General features: G+C 52.6%; 1 pseudogene; it reads right to left on the bottom strand.

The window, feature by feature from the left end:
• Window positions 1-18617: 18617 nt before the first annotated feature.
• On the bottom strand, window positions 18618-21531 carry LOC132085927 (zinc finger protein 501-like; annotated as a pseudogene).
• Between the last annotated feature and the right edge of the window lie 702 nt (window positions 21532-22233).

Here is a 22233-nt window from a genome sequence, read left to right as displayed (position 1 = left end):
GAACCGGGAGCCGCCCACACGATTACGGCGCCGCCCTCAGGACGCCGTCCCGCCCCCACGGCCCTCAGGGCAGGAGGCGGGAATGGAGGGTGCGGGCTGCGGCAGGGCTTGGTTTCATTTGTCTTTGTTTCTTAATGTCCAGGGGCTTTGAAGCTCCTCATTTTTCCTTCTAATCCAAGCCCAGGGCGTCCATCCTGGGGAAACCCCCCTATAACAGAAACAACCACGTTCTGTCAGGGTCCTGCAGGAAGGCAAGAATGGCAGCAGGATTTTGCACACTGGGCTTTGCCTCAGGTCCCCGGATCTGCAACTGTGCCCAGAAAAGCAGCAGACACGGAGGTGAAATATTCAGAAGCATTCACAGACTGACTCCTTTAGCCCGTGCCGCTCTTTAAGTCAAGCTTACTGCATCAGTTCATATCACGACAGAAGTGAGCCTCAGGGGATCCTGACCAGAATCACATCTAAACCAGGCTTCAGCCCAGACGTCACAGCAATTCAGAGCAGCATTTGCGCAGATTGTACCTTTCATGAGATGAACCAAATGTGGTGCTCTTAGAGAAAGCTACAACAAGGCAAAGGCAGACTTGAAAGGGTTTGCAGTGTAGGACTTCCAATCACATTAGGAAGGAAATCTTTTGAATTCAACCAAAGCCAAATTCAACTAAAGCCAAACTGAAGCAGTCCAGGCCATCGTGCGTCTTTGGTCTCTTTTGTTTCAAAATTCTGTTCCAATAGCTCATGAGCAGATTCTTTTCCTTTGCCTCATGAACCTTGTGAGCTGTCCTGTGTATTACTCTGCGTGATAAAGTGAGAAGGATGGACTCCATGTACTCCTTGTCTGTGCCCAGAGCCCTTGGGGACACTTGGGACCCACCCCCCCACCAGACCGTTCCCCTTTGTGACGTGAGGCTTGCGTGTGCCCAGAGCCCATTGTGACGTTTGGGGCCGCGCCCTGACCTGGACAGTATAAAAAGGGGCAAAGAGCCCGGGGGTGCCACTCCCAGGAGAGCAGCTCCATCAGGAGCCAGCATCTTCCCGGGCGACGGCAGGGTCGGAGCGACTCCGAGATGTCCACGGACAAGGAGACGAGCAGCGACACGAAGCCCAAGCAGAAGTGGCTGGCGTTTCGCCGGAGGCAGGGGGTGAGGGATGGGGCAGCACCTCTGGAGGCCGAGGAGCAGCGTGACTTCTGCGCCGGCCCTGGCACGCAGGCGGCGGCAGCAGAGAGCCGGGCAGCGGCCCCGCGCAGCCGCAGGGCCCGCCGCCGGGCTCTGCTGCGCTCGCTGCGCCGCGGCTCCCGTGCCATCCTCGGCAGGGGGGCGGCTGTGCTCCGGCGACGCAGCCGGCAGCCGGGGACACGGCGGCACGGGCATCAGGGCATGGAGGCAGTGGCGGCAGCGACAGCCGCCGCAGCAGGGGCACAGAGCCGGGCGGCTTCCCCGCACGGTCCCAGCTGTCCCACCACAGCCTCGCCCACCCCGCTGGAAGCTCTCGGTGGGCAGGGGGCAGGGGCAGCACTGGGGGCTGTCCTGTCAACACCAGATGGTGAGGAGGCGGCTTGGGAAGCGAGCAGCCCCAAAGAGCTGTCCCAGGGGGAACAGGACCCAGATCAGAGAGGCAGAGAAGTGAGGCCCTCTGGGCGGCCAGGCAAGGCCTGGCTAGAGCACAGCAACGTTCCCCCGTGCACAGCCTCAGGCCAAGCCTCAGCTCTGCCCAGCAGAGCCTCTCACAGCTGGACAGAGGACTCCAGTCGTGAAACAATTCTGGGTCTCTTGCCCCCCAGCCCCTCCCCAAGCCAGGTGGAAGCTCGCAGGCAGTGGGCAATGGCAGCAGCAAAGATCCTCCTGGCAGGGCTGCCCAGCGAGGAGGGGGACAGCTCAGAGGATGTCCAGGGCGGCAGCAGCAGCAGCAGCGGGCATGAGAGCGCCTGTGTGACCTGTGAGGAGGAACCAAAACCTCTGGTGCCATGCAAAGGCACAGGACACTTAGAGCTTACTCCCCAAACCAGAGATCAAGCAGCTGCCAAAGGGGATGCCGGGACGAGCGAGGAGCTGTCAGACGAGCAGGGCAGCAGGGCCATCACTATCCGCACCATCTGGGTGAACCCCCTCTACCCACAGCTCCTGGGGCAGCCCAACACGCCGCGGGAAGAAGAGGCCTCTGGGGACCTGCCCGGCACATCTCGAGCCCTGGCAGCTCCCAGGCACGCCACAGGCCAAGGCCCAGCCCTGCCCAGCAGAGCCCCTCACAGCGGGGCAGAGGCCTCGACTCCAGGCCTGGTTCCAGAGCGCTGCCCCCACAGCCCCTCCCCAAGCCTGCTGGAAGCTGCCAGTAGTCTAAGGTTACGGTTACGCTCAGGGTCAGGGTTACGTTTAGGCTTAGGGTTAGCATTAGGGTTAGGCTTAGCTTTAGCGTTAGGCATAGTGTTATTTTTCATGTTCGAGTCAGGCTTAGTTGTTAGGGTTAGTGTTAGCGTTAGCCTCTTTAGGGACAGAAGCTGAGCCACGCCTGTCACTGTCACCACCCGAGGAGGGCTCTGGCTCCAAGGGACCCAGGACTGTCTGGAGTGCACCCAGTGCTGTCTGCAGCGTGGCCAGAAGACACCTGAGCTGGAGCACCGAGGAAGAGGTGAGTGCCTCACGCTCCTTCCCATGTCTGCCCATGTTCATACCAGGAACATGAGGATAATAAACAGGAGTGTTAATAAAGTTGTTTCTTTGCGTGAAATAAAAGGTAGTCATTTGTAATACTCCCTGCCAGTAGGGTGAAGGCCATCTCATTCCTTCTCTTCCTCTTTCATTAATAAATTACACAGCGAGGTTCACTACAAGTAGTGAAACAAGCCAAGGGATTATGTTAAGAATTCTAAAGGCTTGGAGTAGAGGTTAGAAAAGTCTTAGGAAGAAGAAGAAGAAATCTCTTAGGAAAATTCTTAGGAGGCCATTTTTTGTTTTGATAGATGGTATTATGCCCTATGTCAGGAATGCGTTCCTCTGGAATATGTTCCGTAGTCTCTTGAGTTGTAGCTTTTGCTAAGTTAGAAGTGGTTTGATGGATGCTGTTGTTGAAATAAAAGGACAGAATGAGTAAATCGAAGTGCTTGTTCTTTTCATTGCCCCGTAGCCATTGATTTGGGGGGAGATCCTGGAGCCCAAAGCTCCCCAGGATGGTGGTGTGTGTGCGATGTGGGCAGAGGAGAAAGGCGCTGCCTGGGCTGGGAGGGATGAGGGGACACCAAGCCCTTGTACCTTGCAGCACAAGGCATTTGTTGGATGCAGGACCCCATTCTTTGTGTGCATTTTTCTCTTTTTAGCACCTTCCTTTCCAGACTGGGGAATGCACAGCTTTGGAATCATCGATCTCCATGTTCTGAAGTATCTCAAATGAGCACATGGTCCCCTAATGACGAGTTCTGCAGGACTTCCTTGCAGGTAGCAGTGAGATTCCACGTCAGAGATGAAATTTCACGACAGTCCTTTCACTGGGCCAAAAGGGATGAACAACCTGAATTTTGGATCACCTAAATGGAGTGCAGAGGCCCTGAGACTCTTGTATTTTGGTAAAAATCAGGAATGTTCCCTAGAAAACGCTTTGTTCATTGAGGGAATCTGCATTAAACTTCCCAAGAAGCGCAAAGCTGCCCAAGCCATTAAGCAAGGCAAATAGTTCTGCATTTAATGTCAAAGTCACAGTCCTTCAATATCATCTGAACAGAGAGGGCACTTTTTAAGTGAGGGCAAAAATCCGTCAGCTTCTTGAGGAACTTTAGGCAACTCCCAACCTTGATTCTCCAGGACTGGGCACAGCCAACTAGACCTGGCAGATAAAGGGCAGTTGTGTGTTTGTACCTGCGCTCCCTGATTGCTATTCTTATGATTGGTAGCATTAGTGGAGGATTCCTGGCAACAGTTTCACCTCAGGCAGGGCCATAAGGATGTGCTGAGGCTCAAGCTTTTGAAAACACACATCAGGTCCTGCGCTTGGGGGTACTTCCCCTGTGTGTATGCAGGGAGCAGTGAGCTCATCCAGGGGAAGTAAACATGTATCCCTTATGGCGTGCTTCTCTTCACCCTTTCTTCTGACTGGAAGTGTGAGGAACTGAAGGGGAACATTCCCTCGGGGAGGGGACATGAACCGCCCCAGGGCTGTGGATGATGTTGGCCCTGGCCTGGGCTGAGGGAAGGTGGGTGATGCTTTTGCCATTCATCTCCTGTGGCAGGAATTTGAACTTTAGACAATCACACGCCGTGATGTGATTTCTCTCCAGTTGTATAGATTGGAGAAGTCACTGTGTTCCAGAACGGTCGATAGAGGGAGGGTGTGTTTGGGAGGGAGACGGGGTGGGGGGGGGGGGGTGGAGGGGGGGGCGGAGGGGTGGCTGCCGACAGGATCTGGGTGCTCCCCATACGATCCGGGTGCTGCCCTCAGGATCCGAGTGCTGCCTTTAGGACCCAAGATCTGCCCTCAGGATCCAGGCAATGCCCACACGTTCTGAAAGCTGCCTCAGGATCTGGGTGCTGCCTGGTTGATCTGGGTACTGCCCTCAGGATGCAGGCGATACCCAAGGGATCCAGGAGCTGCCCACATGATCCAGGAGCTGCTCACAGTATCCATGAGCTGCAGACAGGATCCCAACTCTGCCCGGATGATCCGGGCAATGTCCTCAGGATCCAGGTGCTGTCCACACGATCCAGGAGCTGCCCTCACGAGCCAGGCACTGCCCACCCCATCCAAAAGCTGCCCTCAGGGTCCGGATGCGGCCTAGTCGAACTGGACACTGCCCTCAGGATGCAGGCGATACCCAACTGATCCAGGAGCAGCCCACACGATCCAGGAGCTGCCCACAGGATCCAGGAGCTGCCCTCAGGATCCCGGCGCTGCCCACAGGATCGAGCCGCTGCCCACACGATGCAGGAGCCGCCCATATGATCCAGGCTCTGCACAGAGGAACCGGGAGCCGCCCACACGATTACGGCGCCGCCCTCAGGACGCCGTCCCGCCCCCACGGCCCTCAGGGCAGGAGGCGGGAATGGAGGGTGCGGGCTGCGGCAGGGCTTGGTTTCATTTGTCTTTGTTTCTTAATGTCCAGGGGCTTTGAAGCTCCTCATTTTTCCTTCTAATCCAAGCCCAGGGCGTCCATCCTGGGGAAACCCCCCTATAACAGAAACAACCACGTTCTGTCAGGGTCCTGCAGGAAGGCAAGAATGGCAGCAGGATTTTGCACACTGGGCTTTGCCTCAGGTCCCCGGATCTGCAACTGTGCCCAGAAAAGCAGCAGACACGGAGGTGAAATATTCAGAAGCATTCACAGACTGACTCCTTTAGCCCGTGCCGCTCTTTAAGTCAAGCTTACTGCATCAGTTCATATCACGACAGAAGTGAGCCTCAGGGGATCCTGACCAGAATCACATCTAAACCAGGCTTCAGCCCAGACGTCACAGCAATTCAGAGCAGCATTTGCGCAGATTGTACCTTTCATGAGATGAACCAAATGTGGTGCTCTTAGAGAAAGCTACAACAAGGCAAAGGCAGACTTGAAAGGGTTTGCAGTGTAGGACTTCCAATCACATTAGGAAGGAAATCTTTTGAATTCAACCAAAGCCAAATTCAACTAAAGCCAAACTGAAGCAGTCCAGGCCATCGTGCGTCTTTGGTCTCTTTTGTTTCAAAATTCTGTTCCAATAGCTCATGAGCAGATTCTTTTCCTTTGCCTCATGAACCTTGTGAGCTGTCCTGTGTATTACTCTGCGTGATAAAGTGAGAAGGATGGACTCCATGTACTCCTTGTCTGTGCCCAGAGCCCTTGGGGACACTTGGGACCCACCCCCCCACCAGACCGTTCCCCTTTGTGACGTGAGGCTTGCGTGTGCCCAGAGCCCATTGTGACGTTTGGGGCCGCGCCCTGACCTGGACAGTATAAAAAGGGGCAAAGAGCCCGGGGGTGCCACTCCCAGGAGAGCAGCTCCATCAGGAGCCAGCATCTTCCCGGGCGACGGCAGGGTCGGAGCGACTCCGAGATGTCCACGGACAAGGAGACGAGCAGCGACACGAAGCCCAAGCAGAAGTGGCTGGCGTTTCGCCGGAGGCAGGGGGTGAGGGATGGGGCAGCACCTCTGGAGGCCGAGGAGCAGCGTGACTTCTGCGCCGGCCCTGGCACGCAGGCGGCGGCAGCAGAGAGCCGGGCAGCGGCCCCGCGCAGCCGCAGGGCCCGCCGCCGGGCTCTGCTGCGCTCGCTGCGCCGCGGCTCCCGTGCCATCCTCGGCAGGGGGGCGGCTGTGCTCCGGCGACGCAGCCGGCAGCCGGGGACACGGCGGCACGGGCATCAGGGCATGGAGGCAGTGGCGGCAGCGACAGCCGCCGCAGCAGGGGCACAGAGCCGGGCGGCTTCCCCGCACGGTCCCAGCTGTCCCACCACAGCCTCGCCCACCCCGCTGGAAGCTCTCGGTGGGCAGGGGGCAGGGGCAGCACTGGGGGCTGTCCTGTCAACACCAGATGGTGAGGAGGCGGCTTGGGAAGCGAGCAGCCCCAAAGAGCTGTCCCAGGGGGAACAGGACCCAGATCAGAGAGGCAGAGAAGTGAGGCCCTCTGGGCGGCCAGGCAAGGCCTGGCTAGAGCACAGCAACGTTCCCCCGTGCACAGCCTCAGGCCAAGCCTCAGCTCTGCCCAGCAGAGCCTCTCACAGCTGGACAGAGGACTCCAGTCGTGAAACAATTCTGGGTCTCTTGCCCCCCAGCCCCTCCCCAAGCCAGGTGGAAGCTCGCAGGCAGTGGGCAATGGCAGCAGCAAAGATCCTCCTGGCAGGGCTGCCCAGCGAGGAGGGGGACAGCTCAGAGGATGTCCAGGGCGGCAGCAGCAGCAGCAGCGGGCATGAGAGCGCCTGTGTGACCTGTGAGGAGGAACCAAAACCTCTGGTGCCATGCAAAGGCACAGGACACTTAGAGCTTACTCCCCAAACCAGAGATCAAGCAGCTGCCAAAGGGGATGCCGGGACGAGCGAGGAGCTGTCAGACGAGCAGGGCAGCAGGGCCATCACTATCCGCACCATCTGGGTGAACCCCCTCTACCCACAGCTCCTGGGGCAGCCCAACACGCCGCGGGAAGAAGAGGCCTCTGGGGACCTGCCCGGCACATCTCGAGCCCTGGCAGCTCCCAGGCACGCCACAGGCCAAGGCCCAGCCCTGCCCAGCAGAGCCCCTCACAGCGGGGCAGAGGCCTCGACTCCAGGCCTGGTTCCAGAGCGCTGCCCCCACAGCCCCTCCCCAAGCCTGCTGGAAGCTGCCAGTAGTCTAAGGTTACGGTTACGCTCAGGGTCAGGGTTACGTTTAGGCTTAGGGTTAGCATTAGGGTTAGGCTTAGCTTTAGCGTTAGGCATAGTGTTATTTTTCATGTTCGAGTCAGGCTTAGTTGTTAGGGTTAGTGTTAGCGTTAGCCTCTTTAGGGACAGAAGCTGAGCCACGCCTGTCACTGTCACCACCCGAGGAGGGCTCTGGCTCCAAGGGACCCAGGACTGTCTGGAGTGCACCCAGTGCTGTCTGCAGCGTGGCCAGAAGACACCTGAGCTGGAGCACCGAGGAAGAGGTGAGTGCCTCACGCTCCTTCCCATGTCTGCCCATGTTCATACCAGGAACATGAGGATAATAAACAGGAGTGTTAATAAAGTTGTTTCTTTGCGTGAAATAAAAGGTAGTCATTTGTAATACTCCCTGCCAGTAGGGTGAAGGCCATCTCATGCCTTCTCTTCCTCTTTCATTAATAAATTACACAGCGAGGTTCACTACAAGTAGTGAAACAAGCCAAGGGATTATGTTAAGAATTCTAAAGGCTTGGAGTAGAGGTTAGAAAAGTCTTAGGAAGAAGAAGAAGAAATCTCTTAGGAAAATTCTTAGGAGGCCATTTTTTGTTTTGATAGATGGTATTATGCCCTATGTCAGGAATGCGTTCCTCTGGAATATGTTCCGTAGTCTCTTGAGTTGTAGCTTTTGCTAAGTTAGAAGTGGTTTGATGGATGCTGTTGTTGAAATAAAAGGACAGAATGAGTAAATCGAAGTGCTTGTTCTTTTCATTGCCCCGTAGCCATTGATTTGGGGGGAGATCCTGGAGCCCAAAGCTCCCCAGGATGGTGGTGTGTGTGCGATGTGGGCAGAGGAGAAAGGCGCTGCCTGGGCTGGGAGGGATGAGGGGACACCAAGCCCTTGTACCTTGCAGCACAAGGCATTTGTTGGATGCAGGACCCCATTCTTTGTGTGCATTTTTCTCTTTTTAGCACCTTCCTTTCCAGACTGGGGAATGCACAGCTTTGGAATCATCGATCTCCATGTTCTGAAGTATCTCAAATGAGCACATGGTCCCCTAATGACGAGTTCTGCAGGACTTCCTTGCAGGTAGCAGTGAGATTCCACGTCAGAGATGAAATTTCACGACAGTCCTTTCACTGGGCCAAAAGGGATGAACAACCTGAATTTTGGATCACCTAAATGGAGTGCAGAGGCCCTGAGACTCTTGTATTTTGGTAAAAATCAGGAATGTTCCCTAGAAAACGCTTTGTTCATTGAGGGAATCTGCATTAAACTTCCCAAGAAGCGCAAAGCTGCCCAAGCCATTAAGCAAGGCAAATAGTTCTGCATTTAATGTCAAAGTCACAGTCCTTCAATATCATCTGAACAGAGAGGGCACTTTTTAAGTGAGGGCAAAAATCCGTCAGCTTCTTGAGGAACTTTAGGCAACTCCCAACCTTGATTCTCCAGGACTGGGCACAGCCAACTAGACCTGGCAGATAAAGGGCAGTTGTGTGTTTGTACCTGCGCTCCCTGATTGCTATTCTTATGATTGGTAGCATTAGTGGAGGATTCCTGGCAACAGTTTCACCTCAGGCAGGGCCATAAGGATGTGCTGAGGCTCAAGCTTTTGAAAACACACATCAGGTCCTGCGCTTGGGGGTACTTCCCCTGTGTGTATGCAGGGAGCAGTGAGCTCATCCAGGGGAAGTAAACATGTATCCCTTATGGCGTGCTTCTCTTCACCCTTTCTTCTGACTGGAAGTGTGAGGAACTGAAGGGGAACATTCCCTCGGGGAGGGGACATGAACCGCCCCAGGGCTGTGGATGATGTTGGCCCTGGCCTGGGCTGAGGGAAGGTGGGTGATGCTTTTGCCATTCATCTCCTGTGGCAGGAATTTGAACTTTAGACAATCACACGCCGTGATGTGATTTCTCTCCAGTTGTATAGATTGGAGAAGTCACTGTGTTCCAGAACGGTCGATAGAGGGAGGGTGTGTTTGGGAGGGAGACGGGGTGGGGGGGGGGGGGGGCGGAGGGGTGGCTGCCGACAGGATCTGGGCGCTCCCCATACGATCCGGGTGCTGCCCTCAGGATCCGAGTGCTGCCTTTAGGACTCAAGATCTGCCCTCAGGATCCAGGCAATGCCCACACGTTCTGAAAGCTGCCTCAGGATCTGGGTGCTGCCTGGTTGATCTGGGTACTGCCCTCAGGATGCAGGCGATACCCAAGGGATCCAGGAGCTGCCCACATGATCCAGGAGCTGCTCACAGTGTCCATGAGCTGCAGTCAGGATCCCAACTCTGCCCGGATGATCCGGGCAATGTCCTCAGGATCCAGGTGCTGTCCACACGATCCAGGAGCTGCCCTCACGAGCCAGGCACTGCCCACCCCATCCAAAAGCTGCCCTCAGGGTCCGGATGCGGCCTAGTCGAACTGGACACTGCCCTCAGCATGCAGGCGATACCCAAGGGATCCAGGAGCAGCCCACACGATCCAGGTGCTGCCCACAGGATCCTGGAGCTGCCCTCAGGATCCCGGCGCTGCCCACAGGATCGGGCCGCTGCCCACACGATGCAGGAGCCGCCCATATGATCCAGGCTCTGCACAGAGGAACCGGGAGCCGCCCACACGATTACGGCGCCGCCCTCAGGACGCCGTCCCGCCCCCACGGCCCTCAGGGCAGGAGGCGGGAATGGAGGGTGCGGGCTGCGGCAGGGCTTGGTTTCATTTGTCTTTGTTTCTTAATGTCCAGGGGCTTTGAAGCTCCTCATTTTTCCTTCTAATCCAAGCCCAGGGCGTCCATCCTGGGGAAACCCCCCTATAACAGAAACAACCACGTTCTGTCAGGGTCCTGCAGGAAGGCAAGAATGGCAGCAGGATTTTGCACACTGGGCTTTGCCTCCGGTCCCCGGATCTGCAACTGTGCCCAGAAAAGCAGCAGACACGGAGGTGAAATATTCAGAAGCATTCACAGACTGACTCCTTTAGCCCGTGCCGCTCTTTAAGTCAAGCTTACTGCATCAGTTCATATCACGACAGAAGTGAGCCTCAGGGGATCCTGACCAGAATCACATCTAAACCAGGCTTCAGCCCAGACGTCACAGCAATTCAGAGCAGCATTTGCGCAGATTGTACCTTTCATGAGATGAACCAAATGTGGTGCTCTTAGAGAAAGCTACAACAAGGCAAAGGCAGACTTGAAAGGGTTTGCAGTGTAGGACTTCCAATCACATTAGGAAGGAAATCTTTTGAATTCAACCAAAGCCAAATTCAACTAAAGCCAAACTGAAGCAGTCCAGGCCATCGTGCGTCTTTGGTCTCTTTTGTTTCAAAATTCTGTTCCAATAGCTCATGAGCAGATTCTTATTCCTTTGCCTCATGAACCTTGTGAGCTGTCCTGTGTATTACTCTGCGGGATAAAGTGAGAAGGATGGACTCCATGTACTCCTTGTCTGTGCCCAGAGCCCTTGGGGACACTTGGGACCCACCCCCCCACCAGACCGTTCCCCTTTGTGACGTGAGGCTTGCGTGTGCCCAGAGCCCATTGTGACGTTTGGGGCCGCGCCCTGACCTGGACAGTATAAAAAGGGGCAAAGAGCCCGGGGGTGCCACTCCCAGAAGAGCAGCTCCATCAGGAGCCAGCATCTTCCCGGGCGACGGCAGGGTCGGAGCGACTCCGAGATGTCCACGGACAAGGAGACGAGCAGCGACACGAAGCCCAAGCAGAAGTGGCTGGCGTTTCGCCGGAGGCAGGGGGTGAGGGATGGGGCAGCACCTCTGGAGGCCGAGGAGCAGCGTGACTCCTGCGCCGGCCCTGGCGCGCAGGCGGCGGCAGCAGAGAGCCGGGCAGCGGCCCCGCACAGCCGCAGGGCCCGCCGCCGGGCTCTGCTGCGCTCGCTGCGCCGCGGCTCCCGTGCCATCCTCGGCAGGGGGGCGGCTGTGCTCCGGCGACGCAGCCGGCAGCCGGGGACACGGCGGCACGGGCATCAGGGCATGGAGGCAGTGGCGGCAGCGACAGCCGCCGCAGCAGGGGCACAGAGCCGGGCGGCTTCCCCGCACGGTCCCAGCTGTCCCACCACAGCCTCGCCCACCCCGCTGGAAGCTCTCGGTGGGCAGGGGGCAGGGGCAGCACTGGGGGCTGTCCTGTCAACACCAGATGGTGAGGAGGCGGCTTGGGAAGCGAGCAGCCCCAAAGAGCTGTCCCAGGGGGAACAGGACCCAGATCAGAGAGGCAGAGAAGTGAGGCCCTCTGGGCGGCCAGGCAAGGCCTGGCTAGAGCACAGCAACGTTCCCCCGTGCACAGCCTCAGGCCAAGCCTCAGCTCTGCCCAGCAGAGCCTCTCACAGCTGGACAGAGGACTCCAGTCGTGAAACAATTCTGGGTCTCTTGCCCCCCAGCCCCTCCCCAAGCCAGGTGGAAGCTCGCAGGCAGTGGGCAATGGCAGCAGCAAAGATCCTCCTGGCAGGGCTGCCCAGCGAGGAGGGGGACAGCTCAGAGGATGTCCAGGGCGGCAGCAGCAGCAGCGGGCATGAGAGCGCCTGTGTGACCTGTGAGGAGGAACCAAAACCTCTGGTGCCATGCAAAGGCACAGGACACTTAGAGCTTACTCCCCAAACCAGAGATCAAGCAGCTGCCAAAGGGGATGCCGGGACGAGCGAGGAGCTGTCAGACGAGCAGGGCAGCAGGGCCATCACTATCCGCACCATCTGGGTGAACCCCCTCTACCCACAGCTCCTGGGGCAGCCCAACACGCCGCGGGAAGAAGAGGCCTCTGGGGACCTGCCCGGCACATCTCGAGCCCTGGCAGCTCCCAGGCACGCCACAGGCCAAGGCCCAGCCCTGCCCAGCAGAGCCCCTCACAGCGGGGCAGAGGCCTCGACTCCAGGCCTGGTTCCAGAGCGCTGCCCCCACAGCCCCTCCCCAAGCCTGCTGGAAGCTGCCAGTAGTCTAAGGTTACGGTTACGCTCAGGGTCAGGGTTACGTTTAGGCTTAGGGTTAGCATTAGGGTTAGGCTTAGCTTTAGCGTTAGGCATAGTGTTATTTTTCATGTTCGAGTCAGGCTTAGTTGTTAGGGTTAGTGTTAGCGTTAGCCTCTTTAGGGACAGAAGCTGAGCCACGCCTGTCACTGTCACCACCCGAGGAGGGCTCTGGCTCCAAGGGACCCAGGACTGTCTGGAGTGCACCCAGTGCTGTCTGCAGCGTGGCCAGAAGACACCTGAGCTGGAGCACCGAGGAAGAGGTGAGTGCCTCACGCTCCTTCCCATGTCTGCCCATGTTCATCCCAGGAACATGAGGATAATAAACAGGAGTGTTAATAAAGTTGTTTCTTTGCGTGAAATAAAAGGTAGTCATTTGTAATACTCCCTGCCAGTAGGGTGAAGGCCATCTCATTCCTTCTCTTCCTCTTTCATTAATAAATTACACAGCGAGGTTCACTACAAGTAGTGAAACAAGCCAAGGGATTATGTTAAGAATTCTAAAGGCTTGGAGTAGAGGTTAGAAAAGTCTTAGGAAGAAGAAGAAGAAATCTCTTAGGAAAATTCTTAGGAGGCCATTTTTTGTTTTGATAGATGGTATTATGCCCTATGTCAGGAATGCGTTCCTCTGGAATATGTTCCTTAGTCTCTTGAGTTGTAGCTTTTGCTAAGTTAGAAGTGGTTTGATGGATGCTGTTGTTGAAATAAAAGGACAGAATGAGTAAATCGAAGTGCTTGTTCTTTTCATTGCCCCGTAGCCATTGATTTGGGGGGAGATCCTGGAGCCCAAAGGCTTTTGGTCCCCAGGATGGTGGTGTGTGTGCGATGTGGGCAGAGGAGAAAGGCGCTGCCTGGGCTGGGAGGGATGAGGGGACACCAAGCCCTTGTACCTTGCAGCACAAGGCATTTGTTGGATGCAGGACCCCATTCTTTTTTGTCCCCAGTTCTCCTCCTAGAGTGCTGTCTTGGTGCAGAGATCATTCTGGAGGATCTCTGAGGGAAGGATTGCTAATCTGGCTTTGCAAATTGGAGCTCCTGGGCCTCCAGAAGAAACACATGTGAGAGCTGGCAGAGCCCCAGCATCTTTGTAATTCATAACATCTGCACTGTTTCCTGGTTGTTCTGTAAGAGCAGGAGAAGCGATAACAGAGTGCAAAAATAAAAATCTGTGCTTTCAAATGAACATTTTAGCTATGTGAAGAAGTAGAAAGGATGTCAAATCTAAGCATGAATTGATGTGAGCAAGGACAGACACACCTCTATGCAGTAACAGTTGCCAGCTGCTCTGTTCCTCACACCTGATATCCCCTCCTGCTCAAAAATCCAGGTCCCTGCAGGAATGGCCCTGGGAGTGCAGGAGCCCCAGAGGCCTCCTGCCTTCTTGCAGGTGAGGAGCCTGGGAAGAGTAAAGAGCCTCAAATGCATACAAACAAAATCCCAAAGCCTCCTGTTCCACCAGCCAGATGAGCACTGCAAAACGCACAGCCCACACAAACACTGAGCACACAGGATGAGGGAACTACAGAGTCATTTCAAAAATATTTGCACCCCTCACTCTCCTCTCTGCAGAGCTCCTTTCCAAAGTAGAGGAACACTGACTGCTTTTCCAGCAATCAGCTGCTTTCATAGCCCAGGAACAATTGGCAAAAACAGCTTCTTTCAGGTACTTTAGAGATGTGGCAATTAAAAAAGAATTAAACTGTCATTTCTAACTTGCAGTACAAGAGGGATGTGCAGTTGTGAAATAATTCAGAGCTACTGCTGGCAAAATACTCTTTTCACCTGTCTGTTGCAAAGAATAAAAGGGCAAGAAGAATTTTTGGCTTTTTTCCCCCTTTCTTCCTTGTAGTTAGTTTCTAGTTATTGATGCATCCCCAAATGCCAGAAGCCAGATGTTTTCCAAACCCCTGGAGAGAGAGATTTAGTGCTTGGTACATGGTTTTTCCAGCCTCACTTGGTGACCAACAACGTTTTGCCAGCAGGACTTCCCTGCTCAAGTGATTCCCATGAAGGGCTCAGAGGTTCCTTTTCTGGTTTATTGCACTGGCTTGAAAGGTCTTTCCAAGGACCTGCTTCCAGTTTGGGGACAGAGCAGAAGAAGAGCTTTCCCCTTGTGCTTTGGTGGCTCAGACCTTTACAAGGGCTCTGCTGCCAGCATTGCCTCCTGCACTTTGGGAGGATATTCCACATTGCTCTGATGTTTCTTGTTCATTTCTTATTCTGCCCTTCGCATGGTCAAAACCTGCTTAAGAGCCAAGCCCCAGTCTCTGACCATCTGGCCACACAGTGCTATTGAAGGCATGTGGATATTTCTATGAAAGATAATATAGAAATGTGCTTCTAATAATTGTGCTTTTATTGTTACAGTATTGTAGCTGCCAAGGATGGGGGAACCCAGCTGTATTTTTCACTCTTGCAGTGATCACTGTGTGATCATTACAGGCTGGATGCTGTGTCACAGTCTGCAAACAAAGAAGGAAATTATGTAGGTAAACCTGGGAATATTATTTGTGTTTACATGAACTCCCCTGTGCTGTAGCTATTTTAGAGCTGCTATTACAACTCAATTGACTAAATTGGAGATAAATACACTCTTATCTAGTTATGAATGCCATGTACAGTCTAAAAGACTGTACCAGGTGAAAAACAACACCAGTCTTCTGGACTTGGTGCCAGTAGCTGAGGCAGTGTGGTGTCAGTGCCCTGCTTTTCCCATATATTAGCTCTAAGGAAAAAAATTTTTTTTTTTTTGAGGGTGGTAAAATGCTGGCACAGGTTGTCCAGAGAGGATGCCTCATCCCTGGAAACCAGAAACCATGGAAGTCACTGAACCATTCCCTAAGAATCCCTTGCAGCCAAGAGGATGTGTGCTGGAAGCTTGAAGAGAAACAAAATAAATCACTGCTCCTGCTCTCAGGTGGAAAGCACTGGAACAACAATTCCAATAGATCCCTTAATGAGAAAAGGAATTTATTGCTCTCATGATTTCTTCAAGCAGATAAACAAGAAAGCCATTACATGAACTTCAGTAGCACATTGAGCACACTCTGGAAAACAACATTCCCACAGAGCAGGGACGGTTCAGCAGCACACGCTACAAGGAATTTACAAGTGGGCTGCACTCTGGCGCAGAGACCTGTATTAGCTGGTTCAAGGGCTTGCTCCCATTCCAGGCCTGCTCTTTGAAGATGGCTCTAACCTTGCACAGGCCCACAGCAATTTTACTGCTCAAAGCATCTGACAGCTGAAATCATCCAAAAAAAGGACATCATTCTCCTTTCTATTTCCAGATTGTTATCCTAGCAAAAAAAAAAAAAAAACAAAAAAAAACCAACCTCTTTGTCTGCTGTTCTGTTGGTGAGAGCTCAGTCCCTGCTCGGTTTCAGTCTGGAAGGAGGAAAAGTGCAGTGGGAGCTCCTTGTTCCAACAGAAACTCCACAAGGTCAGAGGCAGATGAAGCCTCACTTAAAATAAAAGCTGCCTCCTCCAGAGATACCAGTGCCCTTTGCTGGACAAATGATGGATTGCTTGGTGCTCCCTGGTTACATGGGAGACTCCTGCTTCAGGCTTCTCCTTGCCAGGAGAAGACAAGCAGTGGAAGAGGAGGAGGATGGTGTGCAGGGGGGCACAGCAGCAGCTTTTTCTTTCTTCAAAGTGCTGTATCCACACTCCTCAATCATGGACATATTTACCATCAACACCTTTGGTAGCAAAGGTTAACAAATTTACCATCAACATCTTTGTTAACAAAGTAAGAGAACAGTACCAATTGCCAAGGATTGTCTGCTGATTCCAGGTCAGTGAGGGCCTGGAATCTTCAGGGCTGGAGCTATTCTACCTTCTTAGTTTTGAGAACTCATTTCTGTGATGGAAATGAGTTCAGCAGAAGTGATACAGGGAAGCAATAGGAAAATCAGCAAAAAGCAAAGGGTATTCCTATGTTCCATTGTTGACAAATACCATCCAGTGATCAAATCAGGATCCTCTGCCTAGCTCAGGGCTCCAGTCCTGTGTCCTCCAGCTCATGTCCATGGGCTTCCTGTAATGCCCTGGCAATGAGGGCTCTGTGAACATAGTGCCAAAGGAATTGTATCTTCCATGGCCTCCACAGATCCAAATGAGCTAACAGACATTCTGACCCCTCTGGCCGAAGAAAAATGACTTCTGCTGAAAGCAGACCCTTCAAACCCTCCCTAATGCTGCAGAACAGGTCTATCTGCCCCATGTCAGCCACATGTCATGACTGGCTGTGTCTGTTTTAGGATATCACTCACTCTGACTGACACTGTGAGAGGGTCAGGGCATGGGAGAGATTTCCAGACCTTTATGTGAAAAATGTGAAGTGCAGAAGTGCTGATCTCTAGATTAAATTAAGCTCCATGGGGCTTCCTGTACCTTGCACAGGAGTTGTGGAGGTTTCTTTGAGGCAAGTTCTACACACTTTTCCCAGAAATCATCATACATTTTAATTACTCCTTTCACACATCCAAGAACTTTTTATGCAAGTCAAACTTCCAGGCAAGTGTCTTTTAAATAACTTTTTAGTTAAGCTTGGTACTTTTCACCATTTACTCTTCCCATATAACAGACCTCTGCTCAAAATACTTCCACCATTATGCCAGAGGTACAAATTCCACTGACTGCTAGCACTAAAAAGCAGAATAACTGGATGTTCCCAATTACCATAACTGCCTAAGCAGAACTATCACACAACATAAAGGTGTGCATAAGTGGTGCAGTTTAAATGGATATTAAACCACCGTACAGCAGGAGCATCCCCATACCCAAAGGAAAAGCAGGATGATGAACAGGGGAGATTGGAGCTGATAACTTTAAAATGGGGATTAGAAAATGAGTGTGGAAACTTAATGCATGATAGTCTCTGGAACAGCTTTGTCACTTTGCCGTCTGCCCTCTCTCCAGGTCACTTCAGATGGTGCTGAACAGCACGGTCCCCACAGAGCATCACTGGTGACCTCCCTCTGCAGATCACTCACCCACAGCCAGCCAGGATTCTTTTCGTGCAAAGATCTTTCCTCTCTGAGTAGCTGTACAGCCTTCAGATAAGACTGAGCTGTTGCTAAGGGGCCCCATCAAAGGCCTTTGCAAACCTAAAACCGAACTGGAGCTTCCTGCAGAGGGGAGTTTGGAGAATTCTCACTCAGGGCCCAGCCATTCTAGAACTACAAACACACACAGACCACAGAACACATCCCTTGGGGGCAGGATGCACATCGGTCCCCTTATCTGGAGATTTCTTTGAGGAATGAAGTGGAAACGATCCATTAGTGACACCAATTAGTCTCCCATGTATAATCAACCTAAAGTTTTGCTGTGAACAGTGGTAGATCTTGATCTGAGCCAAGTACCTGACATCAAACACAACAGGACCCACTGTGTGGCACCTGCTCAGCTGCTGCACAGATGGGAGGTGCTGAGCTGCAAATGTACCTTTTTAATTCTATGAAATATGGAAACAAACAGCACAATCAGTACTTTATATTAAATAACCTGGTAATAAATGCAAAGGTACATTACCTTGGAGCTTTACCTTCATTCTGCTGCATAACCTTCCACTGAAAAGGCAGAAAGCCCTAGAAAAAAAATAATGAAATATCGCAGCTGATAAGGAAAAAGGAAGCAAAGAAGCAAAACCTTCTGATGTGGAAAAGAAATTCAGGCTGCAACTTCAGGACAAACTGGATACTTCTACCACAGTGGTTAATAGAAGATGTAAAGTCATTATTAAGTTTCAAAGTTAAAATCCCATTGCTGACACTGAGGCATTACACATCTCTTGGCAGTTACAGCCCTGGAGGATTTGTCAACACCTGCCCAAGTCTGCCAGGCTAATTCCTAAGGAAATTTTTCTTCACTAACCATTTGAATCTAAATCAAAGTGAAGAGTCTAAGAAACACGTTGGGCAGTACTTGGACACACCACAGGACTTGCTTTTGTTATAGGAAGCTTCCCTATGTGTGAAAACATTTAAATGAAGAAGGTTCCTGTGCAATGAGTAGCAAAAGTGGCTTCAATTTGGTCTTTTGCTCTTTGAATTTTGTGTCTTCAAAGATTTCCTTCCACAATACTCAGCTGGTTAGATTACTGTGCATGTTTCCATCAGACACACAAGTGTCACCCCAAGAGCATGCACCACCATAGCCAAAATAAAGCCTTCTCCATTATTAACCCATCACTCAAAAGTGCATAAACTACAGAAACATTCTGAAATACAGCTGGTGACTGTTGTGTTTATTAAGGAACTGGTTTGGAAGTGGAGTTTGGTTTTTTTTTTAATAACCAACATGATACTTCCCCTTCCAAATAAAAAGAAGAGTAACAGAAAGAAAAAAACCAGCAAAATACAAGAAGGGACAGAGGGAGAACCCTGGAGCATTCTAACTTAGTGAGTTAACAGATCTCCAAAGCCAGTGTCAAAGAGTCATCACACTCATGAGGGCAGGGCCAATTTATCCAGTGAATTCTCATAACCTCTGCTTGCAGATCCTGCACAAAGCTCGAGTGGATGCATCACCAGTCCAGCAAACAGAGACAGAGCAAGCACATGCGAGTGGTTTCAGTCTCCTCAAGTCTCCCATTTCATTACTCAGGGTTAATTAGATTATTTTCTCATACAAAGCAGTTTAAAGCCCAGCAGTGCAATCAAGTTCCAGAGCTCCCTGTGATGCAGCAATGCTGGGCAGTGGGTCTGGACTGGGCAGAGCAGACACCATCGTGTGCTTTTCCAGCCCAGATGAGGAGACCTTGCTCAGGTACAAAGCAACCACAGAGACCCCAAATTAAGGTTTGTCCAACTTGTGTGTGCGCTTGTGCCTCCATAGGATCTCTGACTTGGTGAAGGAATGCCCACAGAAATTACAGGAGTAGGGCTTCTCTCCGGTGTGGATGTGGTGATGGCGCTGCAGCGATGCCAGTCGGGTGAAGGTCCCTCCACACTCCTTGCAGTAGAAGGGCCGTGCCCCGGAGTGAGTCTGCTGGTGCCTCTTGAGCCTGAGCAGCTGCACAAATGCCATGCCACACTCCTGACACTTGTAGGGCTTGTCCTCCCGGTGGATCACCTTGTGCTTGGACAGCAGGTTGGGCTTATCGAAGCCTTTACTGCACGTTGGGCACACGTAAGTTTTGAAGTCGTCCTCGTGAGACTTTGGGTTTGCAGGAAAAACCTAATCCAGGCACTCAGCATTGTGCTGCTGGCTGTAGTGCACCACAGACCAGGGGGTCCTGGCCATGCCGCTGGCCAGGATCACCATGGAGTGCTCGATCTTGTGCACGTTGCGTGGGTGCCTCCAGACATCGGCCGTGCGGATGAAGGCCTTGTCACACTCGGGGCACTTGTGTGGCCTCTCGCTGGAGTGGATCAGCTGTGCTTTTGGCGCAGATGGGACAGCGGTAGGAGTTCTCCAGCAGGTGAGCTCGCCTGTGCTCCTGCAGCTCACTCATGCTGTGGAAAGAGAAGCCACACTTCTTGCATCGATAGGGCAGAGCTTCCTCGGGGACGGGCTCCAGCTCCTCACCAAGCACATCTCCCAGAGCAGTGCTTCCGTTGTCCTTGCGGAGTTTTGTTATCATCCGTGTTTTCCTGGGGTGCTCAGAGGAACAGTGATCTAAATCCTCATCCTCTCTCTGCAGGTGGAAGCTGGTGCTGGAGGGGGGGATCTCCCCAGCTGGGCTCTCACCTTGTTTCTGGCAGTAGGTGGCACAGGTTTCTTTGTCTCCACAGAAAAGCTCCTGCTTTCCTGCAGGTCCAGCAGAGTTTCCAGGAGGACTGCAGGAGTAATTCATGTCCACCTCCTTCTGTGGCCTACAGCTGTGGCCCACCTGCTCTGCGGCCTTTCTCGGATAATTTGAATTCTTCCGCTCTGTGACACAAATGTTATTATCGCTCACATCCATCCTCTGAGGCAAACACTGTGTTCTTCTAAGTTAAAACTCTAGCTCATCATCACCCAGAACTTTGTGTCCTTTATGGTAAGTCCATCTCATTCTCAGCTCTTCTGACAGTGCTCCCTAGAAAATAAAACACCTGTTTCATCAGTGATTCTTCTGATATTATAAATTTAGAATAGCAAAGGTATTTTTCTGATTCAAAGAAAGGGACAGACTATTAGATATGTAAAAGAAACAGAATAATCTACTATTAGATATGTAGAAAATACACATTCAGCACATAAAGCATAGACAATGTTCAATAAAGTTAAATCCACTATCATCAGCCAGCCTTCACTACCAAATATAAATTGATAATTCCAATTTTAAATTTTCCTAAAGATGAGAAATTACAGTATCCCAGAATGGTTTGGGTTGCCAGGGACCTTAAAGACCATCTTATTCCAGCCCCCTTGCTATGGGCAGAACACTTTCCACTATCCCAGGCTGCTCCAAGCCCCATCCAGCCTGGCCTTGAACACTTCCAGGGATGGGGCAGCCACAGCTTCTCTGGGCCCCCTGTGGCAGGGCCTCACCACCTTCACAGTAAAGAATTTCTTCCTAATAACTAATCTAAATGTCTCCTCTTTTAGTTTAAAATTTTTTCCCTTTGTTCTATCTGTGTAAAATGTTGTTCTACTTTCCTGTAAAATCCATTTAAGTACTGGAAGGTGGGATAAGACATCTCTGAATATAAGCATACATATTAATGAACACATATATGTAAAAACATAAATATTTCTGTATTTCCACGTGTACATAAATGTAAAACTTGCCTATTTAGTTTCGGCAGGCTTATCAAGTGCAGTGATCAAGGCAGTGCAGCGATGTGCATTAAGTGAAAGCTCTTATTCACATTGTGCTGCTCCATCAGCAGCACAAGCCACGCTTTCTTCCAAAACAATCTGGATTAGTCCTCATTAGTCACTGCCTGGAACAGCGTGGCTCGACTCACCCCCACTCCAGCCATTCCCGACAATTTAATAAGGAGCTGCTAACAGGAGTATTCCTCACCTCCAGCCCTCCAGCTGAGCTGCCGATGCCTTTGGGGCGGGAAAACTTTCCAAGGGATGCTGGCGCTGCCTGGCTTAAGAGAACTCCATAACCACGGCTAGGAGTGTGGAAACCACGGCGTGGACTGAAAAACAGTAATATCAACAATAAATACATACACATACATATATATTAAAAAATAGGAAATTTTTTTGTTGTTCCAGGCAGTGTGACCCCCCCCCTCCCCCAACTTTTCCTGGGTGCCCATTCCCTGTTCCCCGGCCCTACCTGGGCTCTGCGGGTCCCGGTGCGGCTCCGCGCATCCCCCGCGCATTCCCCGCGCCGGCGCGGAGCCCGCGGCAGCGGCAGCGGCACCGGCGCAGCGGCGCCTCGGCCGGGCTGGAGCTGCCAGCAGCGGGGCGGGACCGGACACCGCGTCCGCTCCCCGGTCACTGTGTCCCCTCCCCGGCCACTGTGTTCCCAACCCGGCCACCGCGTCCCCTCCCCGGTCACCGTGTCCCCTCCCCGGTCACCGCGTCCCCTCCCCGGCCACCGCTCCCCGCCCGGCTCCGCGGCCGGGCCCTTCCCACCGCCCCGGCTCGGCGGATCCCGGTGCTCCAGGAGCCTGTTCATGGAATCATGGAATGGTATGGCTTGGAATGTCGTCTTGTTCCAGCCCTCTGCCACGGGCAGGGACATCTTTCTCTAGACCAGGGTGCTCCAAGCCCCATCCAGTCTGGCCGTGGACATTTCCAGGGATCCAGGGGCAGCCACAGATTCTCTGGGCAGCCTGTACCAAGGCCTGCCCACCTCTCACAGGGAAAAAAATACCCCCAACATCTAATCTAAATCTACTCTCTTTCAATTTCAACCCATTTTCCTTTGTCCTGTTACTCCAGCTCTTGCCTTGTCTTTCTTGTAGGCTCCCTTTGGGTACTGCAAGGCCACAATTAGGTCTTCCTAAAAGCTGAATACTCCCAGTTCTCTTGGCCTTTCCTCACAGCAGAGGTGTTCCATCCCTCTGATCACCTTGGTG

Source organism: Ammospiza nelsoni, chromosome 33 (assembly GCF_027579445.1).
Source record: "Ammospiza nelsoni isolate bAmmNel1 chromosome 33, bAmmNel1.pri, whole genome shotgun sequence".
Classification (NCBI taxonomy): Eukaryota; Metazoa; Chordata; class Aves; order Passeriformes; family Passerellidae; genus Ammospiza; species Ammospiza nelsoni.
This window is presented reverse-complemented; position numbering and strand designations above follow the sequence as displayed.